This window comes from Cupressus sempervirens, chromosome 1 (genome assembly GCF_028749045.1).
Source record: "Cupressus sempervirens isolate cs-2001-9-10 chromosome 1, ASM2874904v1, whole genome shotgun sequence".
In the NCBI taxonomy this organism is placed as follows: Eukaryota; Viridiplantae; Streptophyta; class Pinopsida; order Cupressales; family Cupressaceae; genus Cupressus; species Cupressus sempervirens.
The window spans coordinates 712,258,974-712,272,206 of NC_143118.1; positions in this window are offsets into that span (position 1 = coordinate 712,258,974).

Below are 13,233 nucleotides of genomic sequence, written 5' to 3' on the forward strand. Positions count from 1 at the left end.
AACTACAAAAAATGGAATTCTAAACTAGTTAATGGTTCAAATATCCACCATGTTAGTTTTTCACTGGTGTTGCAGAAACTTTCACAGTAACTATGTTGCAAGACTAATACAATAAATCTATCTTAAATAGGAAATTACAAGAAACAAATCTACTCTACCTAAATCTATTCCACCTCCCAAGTGGGCCCCCTTGGTTGGCTTCAACTAACTAAGAACACAATAGGTAATCCAAAATCACCTTCTCATTAGAATTCTACTTTTGTTACATGATTGAAAAAATTCTAAGGAAAAAAGAAAAGAACTTCAAAATCTCCTCCAAACTAACTCTAACTTCCCATATATATAGGATTGGAACTTATTACAAAATCATAACATAAAACTGGCGAGCAAACATCATTGGTAGAAAAAGGGTAGGATGTCAACCATGACTTTTAGAACATTGATTGAATAACAAAATAAAAGTTTGCAGATAATGTAACAAGTTAGCTTTCTAAAATAACTCCTTTCATAGATGCTGCTTATCACCCAGAACTAATTAATGCTTCTCATGCTATGATTGGTCTTCATTACTCCTTTAACATAGTGTTTTCCACTCTTCACACCACTTCCTCATTCCTTGCAAATTAAAAACATTCAAACATATACAACAACATTTCTACTCTCATTCAAATATTAAAACATAGCTTAAAACATTTATATGGAATACTGCACTTTATATATAATATTAAGCAAGGTACATCATATCCACTATTCATAGGTTTAATAGGTTCTAGCTGTATTCATCACAAGACATTTAAAACAAGTATTTTGGAAATGTTTTTCTCATGGCTCAAAGAGTAACTTCAAACTATATAAAAATTATATCAAAGTTGAGACATTAATTTGTCCCATCAAGGAGTACAGAAATTTTTATACATAACAAACATATCAACTTAGGGGGAGTTATCAAATTTTTAGATATATAAGTTGTTACAAAATTTTGAAATTTTGAAGTTTTTTTACATAAGCCAAGATATAAATATGTTATCCTCGTAAGATTAAGGATATTATTGCATACCCAAGTATTTTTGACACTCATGTCAAAGGGGGAGATTGTTGATCTCAGATTGGTTTTGACAAATGAGTGTCTACACACTTAATTTATTTACTTAGTTCATGTCGAACGAGTAGTACATGTTGAGCACAACATGTATATTATAGAGCATGTTGAGTCAACAATGTGTATTGAGCCACTCGTGTGTCGAATCACTCAAGTGCTGAGTAGATAGTGTAAGCCGAGTGATTCGGGAGTCAAGAAAGTAGTTCATGTTGAGTGATATAGATGCTAAGTTACAACATGGAGATTAGTATATGATGAGCATCAAAGACTTTAGATGCTAAGTAAGAAAATTTTGACATAATTTTTTGTAAATGCACAAACAACTATGTAAACCATTTTTTAGCAAAATAAAGATTGAATTACAATATTTTGGATATAAGGACTAATCTTGAGTTGGATTCCCAATGGAATTACATGTAGCCATTTAGAAAAAGGGAAGGTTAAAGTGTAAAAATGGATGATTCACAACCATTGATTCATACCTAACCTTAAGTGATTGAAGTCTTCTTAAGTAGGAGAAACCCTAAACTATCCAGAGTGTTGAATGAGAGTATTGAGAAGTTTTCATGCACAAATAGAGAAGTCATGGTGCCTAAGGAAGTTATGAAGTGAGATTGCATTATAGAATCAATTAGAGTAGAACAAAGGAAAGAGAAGAGTATAAAACAAAGAGAAATATGATAAAAAAAGGATCAAGAATATAACCGTTCAAAGGTGATCTATCATTAGGCAATCAAGTGCTAACTATAGGATCATTGTTGAATCATTCTAGCAGGTGAATTAGTCAAATCACTTAACCGAGTAGTCCTAATAAGCTATATTGAAATATTTTTAATAGGGTGCTTACTTAATTGTGAGTTAAAGTCCTTTAGCAAGGCACACTTCTAATAGGGTGTTGAAGTCCTTTAACATGTGAGACATAATAGTCTTTGTAAGACTTTAATAGGGGAGACCTTTCATAGGGTAGATCATGTCTCATGATCAAAACACAATAACCTTCATTAGATACACTTTATTACTGCAGTAGTGAAGATTTGTGAGTGTCATCCCCACCCCAGTTTTACCTTCTCATTGGAGGGTTTCTAGGTAATCATAACAGGTGTCATATGTGTGTGAATATTTACTTGATTAAATGTTTTAGATGTACATACTTTACATGATATTTTAGTTTACTTAATAAATGTATGAGATGGATGTGTGGTGAAAGTTGTATGGGTCCATGTTTAAACTACTTATTCAACCCCCTAGTAGTTTACTTGTCCTTTTGTAATTCCAACAAATCATGTGTATGAAAAGGATCCATTAGGGAGAACCTCATTCATGAAAAACATAATGAGAGTTTGTGTAGCCATTTTGGCTTAAATAAGACCTTGAAGTTGGTTCAAAGATACTACTATAGGCCTAAAATGCAAAGACATGTTAGAGCTTATGTTGAGCAATGCATCATATGTTAAAGAGCAGAGGCAACTTCTACAAATGCAGGACTTTATTAGCCTCTCCCAATACCAAACAAACCATGGGAATGTGTAAGTATGGATTTTTTAGTTGGTTTACCAAGAACAAAGAGTGGATTTGATAGCATCTATGTGGTAGTGGATAGAGTTAGTAAAATGAGTGATTTCATTCTGTGTAAGGTCACACATGATGCAAGTCATATTGCTTATTTGATTTCCATGGAAGTTGTAGGGATTCATGTCTTTCCAAGAAGCATTATATCTAACAAGCATAGAAAATTTATGGGACACTTTTGGAGGTCCTTATGGCAAAGACTAGGTACTAATCTAGCATTTAGCTCAGCCTACTATCCTCAAACTAATGGTCAGACTCAGGTGGTCAATAGGAAACTTGCAAATTTGTTGAGATGCTTAACCAAAGAATATGGTTTGAGATGGGATTTAGTCCTTCAGCAAGTAGAGTTTTCCTATAATGAGAGAATTAGTATAACTATAGGCAAGAGTCCCTTTGTAATTGTCTATGGGTTACATCCTAGGGTTGTATGTGAATTAAGAAGCCTAGATGGTCAAGTACTTAATATTGGTTATGCTAAAGATTTTAGTCAATCTATGAAGGAAGTGTATGATCAAGTAAAATAGTCCCTCATTGACAACACCAAGAAGTAAAAATTTGACCTAAAGAAAAGAGAGGTACAATTTGGTGTAGGGGACTTGGTCGTGGTTCACCTAAATAAAGAAAGGATGGAAAAAGGAACATCAACAAAGTTGCAGATGAGAAGACTTGGACCATGTACTATACTGGCCAAGTATGGGTAAAATGCTTAAAAAATTAGGTTTCCAAATGATTTATCCATTTATCCCATCTTCAATGTGAGAGATTTAGTTAGGTATAGAGGACCTCTTACTGAGATAGATCAGAATGTGGAGAAATCTCAGAAGGATGCTCAAACAATAGCTCTACCCCTAAGCCCAAGCTCCAAGAAAACAAGGTATTGGACTCTCAACTTCATAAAAAGACCAAGCATGGAAAATTCAAATAACACCTTGTCAAGAGACAAGGTAAGCCAAACTTAGAGGCTACATGGATCCCTAAGAATTAGGTCAAACTTTAGGACGTAGATCTCCATCTTTTGTCTCTAGAGGGTACATAGCTTCTTTGGTGGGGAGTATGATATAGAGGGGAACCTTGAGACATAGGGCCCTCACAAAAAGAACTTTTTTGTGCTATGATCTAAGAGATCTTTTTAATTAGAATAAATATCTGAGGACCTAGTTTTGTGTTTTGGCAACATTGGCTAGGGAATATGAAGCCAAAAATGGCCTTGGAATAAAGGTATTCCTTGGCATGAAGTCATAAGTGACATTAGAATTTAAGGTATTCTTTGTCATTAAAGTCCTAGAATAGGTCTATACCCTAGGGAGGGCTCTTTAGCATTGAGGAGCTAAGTGTTAGCCAATTTGGCAAGGAAAAGATGTGAAAAGATGTAAACAAGAAAGTTGTCAAAAGTTGCTATGCAAAAAAGTTGCAACTTTGAAAAAACCCTTCAAAGCATGGTAGATACTGATGGAAGCCCTAATTGTGAGTAAAAATAACTAAGAGGCAACATATAATCCTTCTAAACCCTAAAGTTTCTAGAAGGGTGTGTCAATGTATAGACTACATACTAGAGTATTGGTTTCTAAATGTAAAAAAAGAAAAATCTATGACCAATGAAATATTTTTAGTGATAACTTGATTGTTGTATCATCTTGACATTGTAAATAGGCTTGTTTAGGATTTTTTATTTTTGGTAGATTAGGTGTGTGTGTGTGTGTGTGTGTGTGTGTGTCTGTTGTGTAAATCTTTTTGTTCTTGCCAATGCACTATCCTAAACTAGGTAATTGGCATTGGAGGATGTAACTCACTATCCCACTATAGAAATAGTATGGCCTCTTAGGGATAGTGAGTGTACTTTATGTACCTCCTACTTTTAGAGGGAAAGTCCCTCAAATTCCATGGAGACATTTTTAAGTTCTTGCCCTAAGCGAGCGAAAGCATGCCTCACTAGGGAAAATTAATGTAAATAGAGCTTGAACCTTGCAAGGTTGTGAAGATCATCAGAAAAGTGAATATGGAGAATGAGAGGGAGTGATTGAAGGCTCCTTGGGAAGAAGGAGAGAGTGTTAGAAATCTTCTAAAGAACCTAACCAATCCAAACAATAGACTAGCCTTGTAAAGGTCAAGAAACCCTTAAAACCCATAGTTTTTATAGAGCTACTATACGTCATTTTTGAGGCCCAAAACCTTGAAAATTAGTTAGCACTAATGAAGTGAATGGGAGTCTTTGAAGGAAGTTTAAGATTCTTAGTGGAAGAAATTTGAAGATATCCCTAATTTCTAGGAATAAGAGGGCTAGTTTGGGTTCTTTTCTAGTAGCCCTATTTTGGTGAAAAAGAGTGAAATCAGTAAGAAGGGTAATTCCATCGAGTTACCTTGGACAATAAAAGAAATACATTGAGAGGTCTTGCATCACCTTCATGACCCTACAAGTTTATTGTGAGGATTAGTCAAGAAAGACCTAGATCAGCTTTAAAACCTTGAGTGTTCTCTACATAGTATGAGAACTGAGCAAGTGGCAAGAAGAAGATTTGTTCAAGATAGAAGAGTGGGGCTTAGGATTAGGGGATCTCTGCATAATAGGAATGTAAAAATTTGGTATACCTTTGATACCATGTAAGAATTTTCCTAAGGCAATAGTTCAAGGCCAAGATCAAGAAGCTCAGTAGATAGCATAAGAGAGACAAAATGATGATCAAATGAGAATGTATAACAAATGATTGGATATGAGATGGATACACATTAGAAGTGCCTTGTATATAAAGGAAACTAGAATGACCAAGAGTCAAAAAAGAGATAAACATCACAACTATGCACATGTCCACCAAGAGTGGATTATCCTCCATTGAGCACAAGAGTTTGTGTGATGATGAGAGGATAAGTTTACATAGGTGTATCTCATAAAGAGATGTTGTAGATACCATGTGCTCAAATAAGTTGCTAGATCCTGTGTTGTCAAAAATAAAACTCATATGTCTATGCATATTCCTAATTACACTTAAGTAAAGTGTAATAATAATTGATTATTTATGTTTACACCCCACCTTAAGTACAACTTAGGGGAATGAACTTAAGCTAACAAAGCTAAATGCAAGATGAAATGTGGGTCCTAGCTATTAGGCCATGTTAGGTAACCATGTACAAATGCAATTCTCTACATACTGTTGGCACTAAAATTTGCATGGTCAATTTTGAACCCTGTTGAGAAAAATTAGCCCTATAAATGCTTTTAAATGAGATTGTACCCGGTTGTTAGTCTGAGGCCTAAGAGGTGTTTAATGTTTCTAACACCTTTCATTTAGTGCATCTATGTGTTCTATGAAGTTAAACTGACATTTCGAACCATTCTGTGAAGTCCCATTTTGAGCTAGTGTCAAAATTTGCAATTCTGCCCAAGTGTCAAATAGCGATCAGAGGCCCAGTTTGCATCTGAATATCTTTTACCCAGGACTGTGTCATGACTAGTCACTTTGGGGATGTTTAGTGTCCATAATAGAGAACCTATGTTTCAATTTTCAAGTCATTTCAAATCCGTTTGACTAGGTTTTGCACCCCACAAAGTTGGTCATTCATTGCTTTGTGCATTTAACTAGTTGTTCACAATTCTGGGAAGCCCTGTTCAACCAATCATATCTTTGACCCAGTTGACCCAAATGAAAAAATTCTTTTTGCATTGTGTTCTAGGGGTAAGACACTTCATACATTCCAATTTTGAGATCATGTCAAATCCATTTGATCAGTTTGCTAACATGATCAAAAACCCAGTTTGCATTGTTTTGTTACGGCTAAGGTATCCAGATTGATCCGTACCCCTGTTTGGCATGTTATAACTTTGATCCTGTGATTGGCTAGCCTAAATGGATTGTACCATTGTGTTTTGTCCTAGAAATCCTTGAAGTATGCCAATTCTTAAGTCATGATGAATCCATTTGCATACTTTCTTATGTTCGTACATTTGCCAAAAATCACTTTTTGACACATTTGCCAGTTAAAATTTCCAAGTGCCTATTTTCGGAAATTCGCCAAATGTGCCCGGTGATTCGTCAAGAGCCCAAACTATAGAATTCCATTCTCCTCATGGCAAAGAACCTATATCCCAATTTTCAGAAGCCCAAGTGATCAATAACCTAGTTTATGATGCCGAATCCGAGCCCAGTTTATGTTTTTTAACATTGTCTCCCTGCAGGATATTTGAAGTATGGATGTTCGGCAATTAAAATCTTTTGACTGGAAATTCGTCATGGGCTAAAAATTTGCAGTGTGGTAAAGTATACAGGATTGAACACTCATGCCAATTTTTACAACCTGGTTACTTGATTAAGTTAGCTTTTACAGCCACCTGGCAGGCCTCTTGACACAATTTGCACAATGGTGCGGAAATGATTAAAATGGAGTTTTAAAGTAATGTTCCTATGATTGTTTTTAATTGCAGTCATTGCTATGGAGTCATTGGATAAATCTACAATGAGACAAAATGATTTACTTTCTAAAATGAATTGGACCACCACGGTGAAATTGAAAGTAAGTTGCATTGGAGAAGAATGAGGTTAGACATAAAAAATGCAGCCGGCTACAAAAAGTAGAGAGCCTTCCAAGGCTGAGTGAAATGCAGGAGACCCCATGCACACAGGTCAAAGAAGTAGCCTTTCTCAAGGCACACACCATAAAAGCAAAAGGCCACGTGAGCAGAGCAGGGCAGCTTTCAAGCAAAGCAGGCCATTCAATACAAAAGGAGTTACCTGCAGCCACAAAATGACAAAGATAAAGGGCAGTGAGCAGTAGTCAACACCATCATAAGGAAGTTTCAACATCAAAACAAATGAAGAGAGCAGAGCACTAACACAATCAAAGAGCAGGCCATGAAACAAGCTTCCAGTGGTTTAAGACAAAAACATAGCTCATAGCATAAAAAACTAGTCCCAAATGCATTTAAAGGGAAAACATGCAAGAAAAATATCCACGTAGGCAGAGTTTGCAGCAAGAGAGCTTGCACAACCATACAAAAGAAACAAACCACACTTTGTTAAAAGGAATCCTGTTGCAAGTAAAAAGGCAAGCCACAGGAACAGGCCACAGCAAATACCAAAGAACTCAAGCAAATGGCAAAGCAAATAGAGGTCTGTGCATTAAAAGGGATGCCAAATTTGGAAGCTATAGTAAATAAAAAATGTTAATAGCAAGTTGATTGGAGAAGCCAGCAAATAAGGGTAGTCCAAGAATTATATGAAGCCCGTGACAATCAGACCCACGCATATTAAAAACAGAAGCCATGGGCAAATAAAGAGGAGCTCATGTTTTAGTGAGAGATGGATATTCAATGAGAAGGCCGTGCATAGAGAGGAACCAGTCAAAAAGCATTATCCCACATTGGTAAGTAGAGAAGCTATTTCATAGTTTAAATACAATTGCACTCACATAACATTGTGAATTGAAATGTGAGCCTTTTGAAGGCAAAGCTTGACTGTGCGGGTCCTAGTCATCCGACTTGGTGGAAAGAATATATAAATTTTAAATAAAAATGCATGCCCAAATGATGACGTCAGCAGTTTAATCCGACCGGAAAAGTCAAAAATCCGACAGGTCGCTATGTCGCTTGCTGGAAAATCTCAAAAATCCGGCTAGCGATATAGCGAGGTTGCCGGAAAACTCAAGAATCCGGCAAGAGTCAAATCAGCGAATCAGCACGTGACACATGGCGATATGGTCAAACCAAGTTTGACCCGAGTGAAACATATGGTGGAATTTTCAAAGGTAAAAAAAAAAAAAATTTAAATTTTTTTAAAAGATCATGTGGGGTAGTTTTTTTTAAATAAATTTTCACTTATCATATAGTTTGAAACTATATAAAAGTTGAAATTTTTGCAAAACTACATGGAAGTCATGAACAAGACTGAGATTTTCAAAAGGCAATATCTGGGGCAATTTTTAACCAAATTGCGCACTCCAATATACCATCGGAACCGGGAAGATCTGAATTTTCCAAATTTGAGGTTGGTTCTTGCACAGGTGCTCACCAGTTCGAGTTATAGGTCAATTTGTGTTTCTTGGGCCATTAGTGACAGAATGAGCAAACTTGATTCTAGAGCATCAAAATTGGTTAGAGGGCAATTTTAAAAGCTTGTTGGGATCTGAATATGGAGAAAAATCAACTCTCAGCAATTTTCTTGCATTTTGGAGGTCACTGTGAGCTGATTTTCACTTTTTACATTGAGTTCTTTTTTTTATCAAAATCAGTTACATTGTTTCATCATTAGGTTGCTGAGATATTTGAGGCTCTTGAGAGGTAAAATGAAAAGATTTGATTCACCAGTTGGGGGGAAAGATTAAAGAGTTGTTTTAACCTGTTAAGAAGGTTTTCAGATAGACAAGTGTCAATTGCAAATCAAATCCGAGAATTGCCTTCTCCACACATATTCTGTCTTCTTCCCTGAAAAAAGGTTGTTGGTTGGTTTTCTATTTCCAGTTCTTGGAGCTCTGCTCAGGCTGTGAAAGCCACACACCCAGCATTTCTCTTTTGTATTGAGCAACATTCATGTTTTATGCAGATAGTTCTGGTCTGTTAGGTGATTTATGAGTTGTTTCCTGTACATTTCATGTATTTGGTTTCAAGGAAAGCAAATAAAGAGCAGCAAAGGTTTGAAGTTTAGTCTAAATCTTGTCTCCTGATTATGGCTTTGTTAATTCTTCTAATTTGTGATCAAAGAGCATGAATTAGGTTGCATTTCGTTTTGAAATGTACGGGGTTAAAATGTCTTACTTATGGAACAAAGAACCATGTAATTGCTTGATATTTGTCACAGGGTTTGCAGATTTCATGATAGGATGTTCTGAGTATGAGATTCATTCTGTAGCAGATGTCTATTCACAAGGTGAAAGATAGATCAAGGATCTTGATGTAGAGATACATCTGAGGTTTCCAGGAGATGTATGGTTATGATTCATTTAATTGCCCAATAAATAAGGCACTGGTCAGAGATAGGATCATTAAGTTTTGTTGTTCATACTTGGGTCTTGCTGTTATCAACATATTAAATCAATTTTCCCTTTTATGTTGAAAGCTATTCAATGTTAACCCGCACTTAGCTTGCCAGTTTCATGAGTTATGTTCTTAGCTTTTTCATGCTTATGATTCCTGGTTGAGTATAGAAGATTTAGGGGTTTTTATCTGCTTCATATTAGATTCAGTGTATGCTTTGACAACTGGTACCATATAAAGAATCTATAGGTCCACCCGCCTAGGTTTTGCAGAGCCTGAAGTGCAGAAGGAGTATAGCCTTATCGTTGGCCTGGTGTCTGAATGGATGTGTTGATAATGGGAGTTAGCTGCCCCTAGATGCATCTTGTTCTCATCAAGGTAATTGGAAATAGGTAACATTTTCAAACACCAACACATACAATGCTAAGAAATGCAATGTAATCTCTCTAAAAACAAAGAAAGAGGGAAAACCTCATGGGAAAGACCTCCTCCAAAAAAAGAGTTGAAGAAATACAAGATGCATGCAAGGATGGAATAATCAAGACCCCCCTAGTTTGACATACATCATGCATGTGCAAGCCTATATCCCCATAAGAAAAAATATATGATGGTATCCCCCCATATTAAATAATCTCCTACAAGGATGTCATGAAGAAAAAAAAGTATCCAATGCCTACAAATGACATTTCTCCCTTTAGGAAGAAGATACACCAAGTATAGGTACAAGTATGCTTCCCATTATGGATAGGAAGATGGATGAGGAATCCATATGTAGTATGCTATGGATGATGTCTCTAAAGTCTACTCGTATGTTGACTAGTCCTTGATGAATGTAGATGCCAAAAGCCAATCTAGTGGGTGCCCAAAAGAAGGTGGCAAACAAGGTAACATGTCCATGTATGAAAGTGAATGAAACTCTAAAGACAAGGAATCCTCCTTAAAGGTAAGATATGTGAAGTGAAGTAATGTAGCCTCCCCACAATGATGAATGAATAGCCATGAAAGGAGCATTTGTGGCTAAAACTAGATCAGTAGAAGCAACAAGAGAATTGGGAGGTATGATCTCAACTGGAGCTGTAGGTACCCCAGCTAGAGTGACTGGAGGTAGAATGTCCTCTAGTGATGGAGGGACTTGTGGATCTTCATATGCTTCCCAAAGACACGTACTAATTTCATGAGGACTACTTTCCTTACTAATAGGAGCAAAATATTCCTTTCTCATATTGTTATAAATAAAGTGAAGAAGAAGAGAAAGATGTCCACAATTAGTATTAGGTGGAAATATCTTCAAATATAGATAAGGAAGCACTTCCTTATGTTCTCTTAGATGATCAATCATCAAAGCACTCCATTTTTTATAGTTCCTTTTTGTCAATTTGAATCTTAAACCAAAGTGACACTTTTGATATGACTCAATGAGACCAAATAATGTATGAACCCCCAAAATGCAAAATAAATCAAAGAAACCCCCCCTAATGTGTGATTTGGAACTTTATATTTAGTGCGATTACAATGGCCACTTGCCAATTTAGAGCCTAAGTGGACATCTAATTTTGATGGTTAAAACAAAAAATATGAAGCTATATCAGACTTAACAAGATAAGATATTAGACCTCTCAAGGATCTAATTAGTTACAAGTACCAATAGGCCAAAATGATACCAAATTTTGAAAGTACTATGTCTACTCAAACTTACTCCAAACTAATATTAGTTTTAGAAAGTAGACAAAAAATTATGCACTCTAAAAAAAATAGTACTTGAATATGTGTCCAAATGAGCCTAAACTAAGCCTTTGAAGTTGCACAAATTGGGATTTGTGATTTGCAAAAAAAATAGAAACAAGATCTCAAACATTCTACACCAATGTGTAGATCATGACATTCTATCCCAAAACAAAAAAAAAAATTGCTAGAGAAAAGGAGTCTATATCAAGGAGATATCGTTGTTTGAAAATCACATCTGTAATTATTTCTCTTGAATTTCTATCATCACACCTCCAAAAATCAAATGACACCATATTTCACCTTAGATGTCCAATTTTGATGAGAAAAAAGTCAATTTGGGGGTTTCTTACCTTTTGAATGTGATACCAACATCTAATTTGCACTAGCAAGCTCCAATCTTGTCCTGCAAAAAACCTCTCCAATGGCTATGCAATGAAACTCCTATGGCTCTGATAACATGTAAGAATTTTCCTAAGGAAATAATTCAGTGCCAAGATCAAGAATCTCAGTAGATAGCACAAGAGAGAAAAAATCATGATCAAATCAGAATGGATATCGGATGATTGGATATGAGATGAATACAGACTAGAAGTGCCTTGTATATAAAAGAAACTAGAATGACTAGGAGTTAGCAAAGAGATAAACATCACAACTAAGCACATGTCTACCAACAGTGGATTATCCTCCATTGAGCACAGGTGTTTGTGTGATGATGAGAGGATAAGTTTACATAGGTGTATCTCATAAAAAGATGTTGTAGACACCATGTGCTCAAATAAGTTGCTAACTCATGTATTGTCAACAAGACAACTCATATGCCTATGCATATTCCTAAGTAAAATTATGTAAAGTGTAATAATAACTATTTATTTAAACTAAAAAGGGATCCTATAGGTCCATTTGGTGAACTTGGAAGTCACCTTAAGTCTTAGTGGTAGACTAAGAGCATGAACTAGTGATTAGTTCATCCACTCTCCCTATTAGAAGAAGTGAAGGGTGATTTATTGAAGGGTTTGCAAGAAAACCTATGATAGAGATGAAAATGGAGGCCAAAAAGTGAATCAATATTAGGAGTTGAATAGAGATTTGAACATGCAAAGTGAGTTCTACTTAATAGATCAAACCTATTGTTACCTTCTTATGGTTATGAATAGTTTTTGAAATCCTTTAATAAAGGTTGGCCTAATAGTCATAAGGACCTAACAATGTATGTAAATCCTTTAATCGAGTGACATTCTAATGGAATTTTATAAAGTCATGTAGTAAGGCCACTCCTAACAAGGTGATTAAATCCTTTAACAAGGTCACATTTAATAGTTTGTATTGTAACCTTTAACCAGGTTGGCTCTTAATGTGGTTCACTTTAGAAGAGTGAAAATTAGTGACATGTTACTAGTAGTTTTTCCCAAATTGGGTTTCCATGTAAAATCCTAGTATCAAACTTGAGTGGATGTTATTGTGAAGCTTTATTTATTTAAGTTTACATTTTGCAAGTCTATTATTTATTGAATAGTGGACAACTAGTTAATGTTGCATAATAGTTTATAGTAGAGATCAAGAAATGGAATAATAAGACCTTAGATTATTTAAATATTTATTTGTTCAAAAGGTACATCTATACCTTGCGTAACTGATTCATACCCCCACTCCCCCCGCCCCCCCCCACCCAATCCCAAATTATTCTTAATATTTTTCAATTAAGGCATCATCAAATGTTTATTTTTGCAAGAAAATTGTCAAAGAACATTCTCTGGTAAATTCTTTTAGTTGCAAAATTTTGGATTATAGGCATGAGAATGGGATTTCTAATGCAAGTACATACAACTATCAAGGAACTAAAACTAGTCACATGACAAGGTTTTTCTCCTAACCAAGAAATTTG